General features: G+C 32.0%; 1 protein-coding gene across 1 annotated transcript in view; it reads right to left on the reverse strand.

Moving 5' to 3' along the window:
- LOC123662316 (synaptosomal-associated protein 25-like) overlaps window positions 1-6,310 on the reverse strand; it is a 29,424-nt gene extending 23,114 nt beyond the window's left edge. The window contains exon 1 of the mRNA XM_045597173.1: window positions 5,961-6,310. The gene's annotated coding sequence lies outside the window, so the exon portion shown is untranslated. The remainder of the gene's footprint in view (window positions 1-5,960) is intronic.
- Between the last annotated feature and the right edge of the window lie 4,241 nt (window positions 6,311-10,551).

Raw genomic sequence — 10,551 nt, forward strand, 5'->3', positions numbered from 1 at the left:
AAAAGTGTCAAGTAAAAACGCATTATTAGATATAACTCGAAAAGTAGTTGTTAAATCTCAAATAAATTTAAATGGGACCAATTGGCACACACCACCTTTCGATTTAAAAAAAAAATTGTCGAAATCGGTTTACCCGGTCAAAAGTTCTGATGTAACATACATAAAAAAAAGAAGAGTTGCAACAACGAACAGTTATTTGTTGTAGTTTATGGTTATTTAAGTTTAATTATATCCACCAACCCGCACCGTGGTGGATTAAGCTCCGACCCATCTCTTAATCATTCTGTTGGAACATTTTCAAATAATTCAGATAAGATAAAAAGATTTAACAATTACAAATTTACTTTTATATATTCTTTAAATTAAATTGATATACAGTTCACATGAGTATTGAAATTAAATCCTTGTATTTTAAACATTTTTGAATATCATATCAATCTTGTATTTTATAATTGAATCGTTTTACTATTCAAAAATTAAAACAATTGCAACATCAATTTAAAATAACTAGTGGTCGCCCAGCGGTCAAATTCGACCAATTCGACCATAATCAATTAAGATTAAGTTTCAACATTATTAAGGTTCTGATGTCAAAGACTATATATACTTCTAGAATAATCATCACCATCATCATTTTAGCATGTAGGCTACCTGACATTTATTATTCGTTTATGTATATTATATTTATTTGTATTACACATATATTAACTTTTACTATTTAATTTATAAAATATTATTTTATATATATTTAATAAACAAGCATATCCGCAGTATACGGCGTATTTGACATTAGTTATTTCTCTAGCAAGATTTTTTTTCTTTTTGCAATAACAATCCAACATTTAGAACCCACTCACGTAAGAAAGCCACATTTTGAAAAATCTCACGTGAGATTGGGGGATGGGGGAGGGAAGGACAGAAAATTTAAAAAACACCTCACGTAATTTTTGGACGCCCCCTAACAGTTATACCCCTTCTTTTCTCTATATACATTATTAACATTCATTTGTGGAATATTGCTATTTCCCTACTTTCAATTTTTTGCGCTAAATTTTTAACATAGTAGTCTCATAAACTCGACATCATTGAACTTGGTTTATGTAAATAAAGGGGGCGGTAGGCGAATCGACCTTGAACACTGAAACAAATGATGGGGGCAACTCGCTAAGGCTTACGTCATTACCATGCTACGTATTTACCATTCTTGATCTAGTCCTGAAAAACTATTACGCAATTAATATGTATAAACATTATTTGAGCCAATAAAAAGTAACCTACAATTTGTATAGCTTGTATTTTGCCAGCTTTATATAATAAGTACAACTCAGTCATATAAATTTGTCCTAGTTGGCAATACATAAGTTGACCAATTTGGCTAAAATCGACTATATCATCTGTATATCTAAAATAATAATCTGGTAATAATTGTTATTTACAACAATATTTCTTCATATCTTTGTTTTATGACAATGTTGAGGAAAGTCTACTAATTGATTTTATATTTCCACTTCCGGAAACATTGCTTTATATGAATAATTAGCATTCATAATAAATAATGGTTTTGTAAGTTTTTACTTCGAAAAATGAAAAAAATGATACATAAGAGATTTAAGATCATTTTAAATAAAAAAAAAAAAAAAAAAAAAAAGATTATTAAAAAATAAATCGCGTGAAGTTTTTAACGATCACTGAAAGCGAAAGCAAATTTAAGCTTTTATGAAAAACTACCTTTGAAAGCAAATCATAAATTTTTAATAAATCTTTGGGTTGCATGCAATAGCGTGAGCCACGCTCTGACCTTTGAATTTTAACCACCTGTGATTGTCTACAAACATCTTACAGAATGTTGTATTAGGTATACAGTCATATTCCATATATCTTAAGTTACTGTAAAGAACACTTTATTTAAAACATAATTTTCGTCTTTTTAATGCTTTTGAACCTGAAATAACTTCAAGATCTAGACTTACGAGGATCAGCCTCTGGCTAAGTTAAATTGATTTAATAACGTAACAAAATGAAGACTTTTTTAAATATTAGGTACTTAAGTTCTAGAAAACGTGTATACTTACGTACTATACGTCACAGTTTTAGGGTAAAAATAAAGACTATTTACATAAAATATTTGACTTATATTAATTTTTATATTCAGTAGATTTGCATTTCTCTAAAAATAGATTGTGGCCACAATCTTGGTATTTGCAGAGACAGAGCGATGGTTTTGTCTGGGCAAAATCAATAGTCGCGCGCACCGCCGCTGCTGCGTTCACCCCTCACCCGGGACCACATACGACTTTAACTTATTTAGTGCTCATGATAGTCTCTTTATTCTATAAGTAATAATATCGATAACAGCCTGTTTTCATCAGCATTGTATCATATTCTAGATATTTCATGGCTGGAAAAACATTTTACAGGAAATATGAGCGTTTAATGGCATGCCGTTGGCATCAAATTTGCGTCGCAAAAATGTTTTATACGTATTTATAATCCTTTTTATATGGTAAAAGTAATTGACCAAAAGTGTAAATGTTGTTGTACTTAACCAAATGCCTCATTTCAAATTATATACAACATTTTTGTATAAAAAAATCATGTTCCATAATTGAATTTCTTTTTAAGTTGGAAGGTTGAGTTCAAACTGCGATTGAATTTGTTGACATACTTGATTATTGCCTAACACGTCTGAGTAACATGCTTTGATCACAATTCTCTAAAACATTGAAAGTAATGGAAAGAAGTAATAGAAAGAAGTAATGGAAAAGTTTTTGATTAAGTTAAGTTTTGTTTAATTGAGTTAGTTTGGCCAGACGACGACGTCACATCTCGGTTCTAAATAAGCGAGGCGAAAATCTAGTACTTACCTAAGCCTGTCTTGCGCGTCAATATAATACGAAATGAAACTATTAATGTTACTTAATTATAAACTTTGCAAGTCCTTCATTTTAAAATAATATAAGTCTATAAGGTTTAATGAAAAGTTTTTGTAAATAAATCTAATTTTAATATTCTTAATCGTATAAGTAATTTACTAATCCTTTAAAAATGGTTTCACTAATATTTATTAATTTAGACACTTTTTAAGATCAACAACATATTTATGTATTAATTTAACTAGTGGTCGCCCAGAGGCCATTCGACCATAATTAAAAATTTAAATAAAAAAATAATGAAAATAAAGAACCTTTTAAAAAAAAATTCAATTTGACTATAGACTTTGACAATCAACAAAAGAGTAAATATGCGTGTGTGCATCAAATGCATGGTACTGTGTGTAATATTTTTTTAACTGATTTAATATATTTTTATGCATAATTAAAAAAATATTAGCATTCTGCACTCCTTCTCTATATAAACTAATAAGTGTGCGAAATTTCATACTCCTGCGTCCGCGTAATTTCTGTAAAAAGGGGTACAAAGTTTTTGCTTCACTTATTAATATATATATATATATATATATATATATATATATATATATATATATATATATATATATATATATATATAAACCTTGCATTTCTCAATGAATTTTTTACTTTAATAGTTTTGTACCGAATGTATGATAATAATAATGTTGCACTTGGCTCCATTGCCCTTTCATCCCTCTGTCTATCTTAGGTTGGGGAAAACTGGATTCAGAGAAGGAGATACGGAGAAGGTTTACGGAGAAGGAAACATTTGTGTGTAAAACCGATTTGCATTTCACCATTTTTTTTCTCAAAAGAAAAGTTTCTTATTTTATTGGACAATATTTGTAATTTATGAAGAGATAAATTTAATTCCATTAGTTCAAAAAAAACATATCTTACACATTTGTTTATATGTAAATATGATAAGCTATTTTTAAGACTAAAACTAAAGATTTCTTTATATATATATATATATATATATATATATATATATATATATATATATATATATATATATATATATAAAACAAATTACAAACTTATTTATACTCCAATCTGTCTCCCTATTTGGACGACTTTAACTTCTATTTGCCTGAACCGTATATGACCTACATTTATCATATCCTCTTTATTCAAGCAGTAAGTTCTCGTTTGTAAGTATCTTGTTATAAACGAGTTGCTATAATAGTCTAGTCGACAAATGGTCTAAAATAGAGATACTGCTCTAAAAATTATGTGCGATAGATAGTGGAGCAGGAATGACGCCTAGAAAAATGAGCTATGGACATCACAGGTAGACTAATTTATTGGGGGTTATATTTTTGTTATTTCTGGCTCTACCTTAATTCCGGTGCTGCGGGAAGTGTACTTATGCTCCGTTCTGCGACTTTTACGCGTTATTTTCGAACAAATTTACGTAAAAACGATCTTTACTGCAAGATCAAAATACGATACGAACGAACCTTTAACGACTGACAAATAGACACTTTTAAACAAAATAACGCGTCAGACATAATATTCTAATAAAATTAGTAACATTGTGTGCTAGAATATAGGTATAGAAATTCGAAAAATACCCAAAACCGAATCGGAGCACCCCACTGTCCACGTGGTCCTGGTCTGCCCTACCCCTAGTGTTTTTTTATAAGCCGGAGGCGCGGAGGGGGGTGAAAAACCCACACTCCCTACCCCCTCTTTCCCCCCCAACCCCATAAATTTCTTGCCGAATTACCGAAAAATGTGCCAAAAGCGTGCACAAAAACTTGCAAAAGTTATAAACAATTAAAGATGAAAAAAGTCGGGCAGCTCCATATTTTGAGCAGAAAATGTCCTACCTCAGTTAAGGTTTAGTTTAATATTTAGTTAATATTATTAAATGCAAAGAATTTAATTTACATGTTCATTTAAAACATTAATAAGTAATGAATTTGGGTGAACCAATTTGTCACCGCCTTATACTTAATTGCTTTACAAGTTTATGATGATAGGTTGAAGAGACAGCGTCAAATAGTTTAGTTCATTTTCATACATACCAAAATTAAAATACAACATTCAAAAAAAAAACAAATTTACATGGAATACTAATACTCTGAGCTTTCTTTTATATTGAAATAAAAAAATTAAAGACAAAGATAATAAAATAAACAATTCACAGTTTTAATTGAATTGTTCTCTTCTTTGAACGCCATGGGGTCACCAGTTGGGCCACACTTATTTAGTCGATTGAGCCAGCTTAAAAGCGCTTATTTGCAAAATTATTATGATAAGTTTATATTGCACTACCATACCCATTCTTAACGATCTTACTTATGTTTTCTTACACTATCTGACATATGACTTTTTAAGTTGACTCTGGCTCGCTGTCATATGGTGTACCCCATGGCTCCAACAGAAAAACTAAAAAATCAAGCTCACGTTTAACATGTTAAATTGTATTTTTACTCATTAATCAAAATCATAATAGTTATAATTTAAGTCGTTTTAATCAATAATTTAAATAGATATATCAAAACATCAGTAAATTATGGTTTAACTATAATTCCTCTAATAAAAGAACACATAGTTAAAAAATAATAATATATCTAACGGCAATGAAATAGTGTAAATATCACTGAAATATGTTACAAAAAAGTTGTCATTTTAATAAAACATAAAAATCTATTTTTTATACATATTATGACAGTAAAATAAGAATATGTAGATGAGTTTTAAAATTATTCCATATACAATGATTAATTTTTCCATGTTTTAATATTCTAAATATAGAACATAAGTCTTATGCATATAATGTACTTATATCATTAAATAAATACTGTAGGAAGTTCATCAAAAAAAATTAAAAATAAAACACGTACGTTCATCTGACGTCATTTAGTTTAATCATCTAATGACATCATGTAAGATAAAACTATGACATACTCTTAATTAAATTTCTATTTTGGATATTAATATTGAATAGTAAATCTACATATAAAATACGGGAAATTGTAATATTATTGATTATTTAGGATCACTAAATTCTGTTATAAAATAGCTTTGAATGTAACTTACTTGTAGTTTTGTGTCTGGCACTTAACTTAAACCAAATCCCGTTGATATCACCCAGCACACACTAAGCACCAAAATACAACACAATTATGAAGTGAAAGACTTTCTCTTCTTTGCTACGGAACCTCGGTCGATCGACTGGAAGAGGTTAGCCAACAAAATGCGCAATGTTTTGACTATGCGCATTGAATTTCGCTGTCATTGTCATGCGCGTATTACTTTGTGGATTTTTAGAAGTACAGAAAGCGTATAACCGCTATAATTGATCTAAGAAATATGTTTAGGACAAAACTGTAAAATATAAAGTTATTAATTTTAATTGCAAAATTATTGTTGTTATTACTGTGGAATACAGCGACATCTATTGATAGTGCTTGGAAATACTGACTATATCTTTATAAAAATTTTTTGCTACTTGACACAAGATGACGCTGAACAAATATATCTGATGGGGAGAAGAACACTGCTCGTGTACGTATTTTATATACAACTAGGTCGGCAATCAAGCTTACGGTCTACCTAATGGTAAGCACCTATAGGACGCCTGAAATACTAAAAGTATCGCACAAGAGTTGCCTACCCTACCCCTGTTCTCCCCAGGCGCTCTGGAAACCTTACTCACCACGGGAACACCATACTACTTGAGAGCAGTATTATTTAGCTATGATCTTCTGTAAGGCTAGGGTCCCCAAATGGGCTGCTTTTGAGCAATTATAGGTTGGCAGATATATTCCCTATTATGAGTAATGATTGCTATCAGGTGTATATTATGATAAGAACCGGGGCCGACAGCTTAACGTGCTCTCCGTGGCACGGTGAGAAGACCCACATTATTCCCTTTTTGTTACTAATATTGTGATTTTATTTTGGTATTGTCATAGTTGTTTGAAATTTTTATCTAACTAGTTTATGATTTGTGTGCATATACGTAAAAAAGTCAACTAATGGTTAATAAATTAAAAAATCCAGTACGACATACATATCCATACAGATGACAAAACAATAAAATCGTTAGTTCTTATATCTTATACCTTTAAAAGAGGAATTATTGTATAGTATATATAATCTAAATCTCGGAAATGGGCCAGGGATTTTCATTAAATTTAGTGTGCATTTAGGGGACGATAAATCGATCTAGCTAGGATTCGATTTTATAAAATGTCGTTTTATCTGTGTTAACAGGCAGTAAAAAACTGCTTAGATCATTATTTCATATCATTATGCTATCATTAATTTTAATGATATTATTATATCATTAGAATATGAAGGTATATTTCGCTACTACGTACAATTAAAGTTCTAAAAGTTCAGGTAAGAAATCGTACAGTAATGAAACGATAAGACCACGCTCAAATTCATATGTTATATATATGTTTATAAATTAATAATAATTTAAATATGCATTTCATATATATTTTTTTATTATTATGTCGGTAAAATCGAAAAATATTATTCATATGTCATCAGTATGTAATTAGTATTTCAATAAAAGTTCTAAAAAACACATATTACCAAAAAAAAAACAGAGCAAAGCTCGTTCATCGAGTACCAAGTTTTTAAGCTTTTGCGGTCATTATTACTCTTTTTTACTCGACGTACCACTAGTGACCAGGACGTTTGCAACGTCGCCGAAGTATCGGGAATTTCAAAATGACCATTGCGGTATGTCCCGTAAAAGGAAAAGCGCCGGTGGTTCTTGATCGTTTTCAATCGAAACCCCAAATATATTTTAGTTAAAAAATAGACAATCTACGTATATACATGCATAACAACTATAATAGTTTTATTGTTAGAATTTAAGATTATTCATTCTTATTTTGTTTATACTTTAGGTGGAAAGAAAAGCTTGAGAAAAAACACAAAAAAAATGTCAATCATTTATTTTGCTTTATTGAAAATAAATGTTCTTGAAATATATGTTCTTATAAAAACATAAATCTAGTTAGAATATGTAAAAATTAATATACCTAGTTAAATATATTTTTCTAAATAGCTCAACGGTGGCGCAACGGTGACAGCACTGATTGGTGGCTGTTGCGCTGGCGGTTGTGGGTTTGCTCCCCGCACATGACACACATTTGTATTGGCCATACAGACACTTGCCGTGGTCTGGGTGTTTGTACAGTCCTTGTGGGTCTCCCCGCCGTGCCTCCCCGCACATGACAAACATTTGTATTGACCATACAGATACTTGCCGTGGTCTGGGTGTTTGTACAGTCCTTGTGGGTCTCCCCGCCGTGTCTCCCCGCCGTGTCTCCCCGCACATGACAAACATTTGTATTGACCATACAGATACTTGCCGTGGTCTAGGTGTTTGTGCAGTCCTCGTGGGTCTCCCCGCCGTGCCTCGGAGAATACATTAAGCCATCGGTCCCGGTTGTTATCATGTACAACTGATAGCGATCGTTACTCATAGTAGAATATATCCGCCAACCCGCATTGGTGCAATGTGGTGGATTAAGGTCCGATCCTTCTCCTACACGAGGAAAGAGGCCTATGCCCAGCAGTTGGATATTACAGGCTGAAGCTATAAATAGCTCTAAATAATAGGTGTACCACACAACATTTTGAAGTTTTTCGTATACTTACATATAATATTAAAACAACAAAGTAATTTTTCCAAACTTAACAATAGTAATATTAGTAACAGTATATATGAAATATAGTACCTGGATGACCGATTTTAGCTTGGTATTTTTTTTTTAGTAAATCATGTTTTTTAAAAATCATATTTAAATACGAATTACATAGTGATGAAACATAAATAATATGTTTCGATCTTACCGACATATTAATTAAAATTATAAACTATTTTTTTCTTTTAATATACTTTGATACGAATTTGACGCGTTGATAAAGAACTTCCAATAATAGTTTTTATCACAAAAGAAGTACCTAACTTGAAAAAAAAACATCGGACTTGAGATGTCTTGAGATATCTGGAAACTTGGAAAAACATCAGACTGGAGATGTCTGGTCTCGAAACAGGGTCTTCTTGATTCGTGACTGCCCGATTTCCCACCTGAGCTATTATAAACATTAAGAAAACACCGATAAAACGACATTTTCTAAAAATGAATCCTAACTAGATCGATTTTTCGCCCCAAAAACCTCTTTATAAATTAGTGCTATTTTTGATCATAACTTCATAAATAGTTAAGATAAATGCCTGTTTTTTTTTGCTATCACTAACCCGCCTGCCCAGCGTGGTGACTATGGGCAACATAATTACATGAGTTCACGCCATTTTTGGTGCGAACTTGTGGAGGCCTATGTTCAGCGGTGGACTGCGATAGGCTGAAGTGATGATGATGGTGATATATACTAGCTGACCCCGCAAACTTTGTTTAGCCGTATATGTATATTATAAACCCCCCTTAATCCCCCCTTATAACTTAGGGTTCTCAGACATGCACACAATATTTCTTAAAATTCGGTCCCGCCGTTTCGGAAGAGTATGGTAACTAACATCGTGACACGAGAATTTTATATATATAAGATATATTGAGAATTGTTCGTTTAAAGGTATTAGATCTGTATATCCGCGTGCGGTTACGCGTAGGCAACATACCTATTTTTATTTTGAAGTAGGCTTTATATAGGACTCGGTATCACGTTGTATGTTCATGCGTCAGTTTGTCGAAGGTTGTGTTGGATAAGTCTAAGCCTATCAATTACGTATATCTGTCGATTAGATATTAATATCAGAAAATTGTTTCGTTTGAGTAGGCATGAAGCTACAAAGAGATTTACACTCTTGAGACAACAACACATATTGCGCTTATACTTCAGCCTATAATACAAACACGCACAACACGCTGCTCCAATGCGGGTTGACGGATATATTCCCTACTATGAGTAACGATCGCTATCAGGTGTACATGATAACAACCGGGACCGACGGCTTAACGTGATCTCCGAGGTACGATGGGGAGATCCACAACTATTGCACAACACCCAGAATACGGTATGCATCTGTATGGCCAATACAAATATTTGTCATATGCGGGAATTGAACCCGCAATCGCCAGCGCAACAGCCACAAACCAGTGCTGTGACCGTTGCGCTAACGCGTCGTCGTCGTTTAAGTGGTAAGATAAAGTAAAATGTTAACTTAGATTATTTCAAACGTGCTACTTTTGCACGAATGAAACCTTCTCGGTTTGCTTCTCAACAGCTAGTTCTCCAAAAAAAAATCGTTCGTCGTATCCTACCTACCCTACCTAACCTACCTATAATAATATATGATATATGATAAACCTACTTATAACGGAATTCGTTACGTACGAAATAATCAAAAATCTAATAATTAATGTGATATGGTGGTGATATGGAATCAATTATCTATATATATATATATATATATATTATATACATTATATAAAAGCGAAAGGTCACTCATCACGAAATCTCCGAAACTATTACAACTACAAACTTGAAATTTGGCAGGTGGGCTCCTTATAGGTCGTAAACATCCGCTAAGAACGAATTTTACGAAATTCGACGCATAAGGGGATAAAATGGGGGTTGGAAGTTTGTATGAAAGTCCTATATTTCTGAAGTAAGAGACTTGAAATTAAAAATGTATGCTCTA

This window comes from Melitaea cinxia, chromosome 18, assembly GCF_905220565.1.
Source record: "Melitaea cinxia chromosome 18, ilMelCinx1.1, whole genome shotgun sequence".
NCBI classification, from domain to species: domain Eukaryota; kingdom Metazoa; phylum Arthropoda; class Insecta; order Lepidoptera; family Nymphalidae; genus Melitaea; species Melitaea cinxia.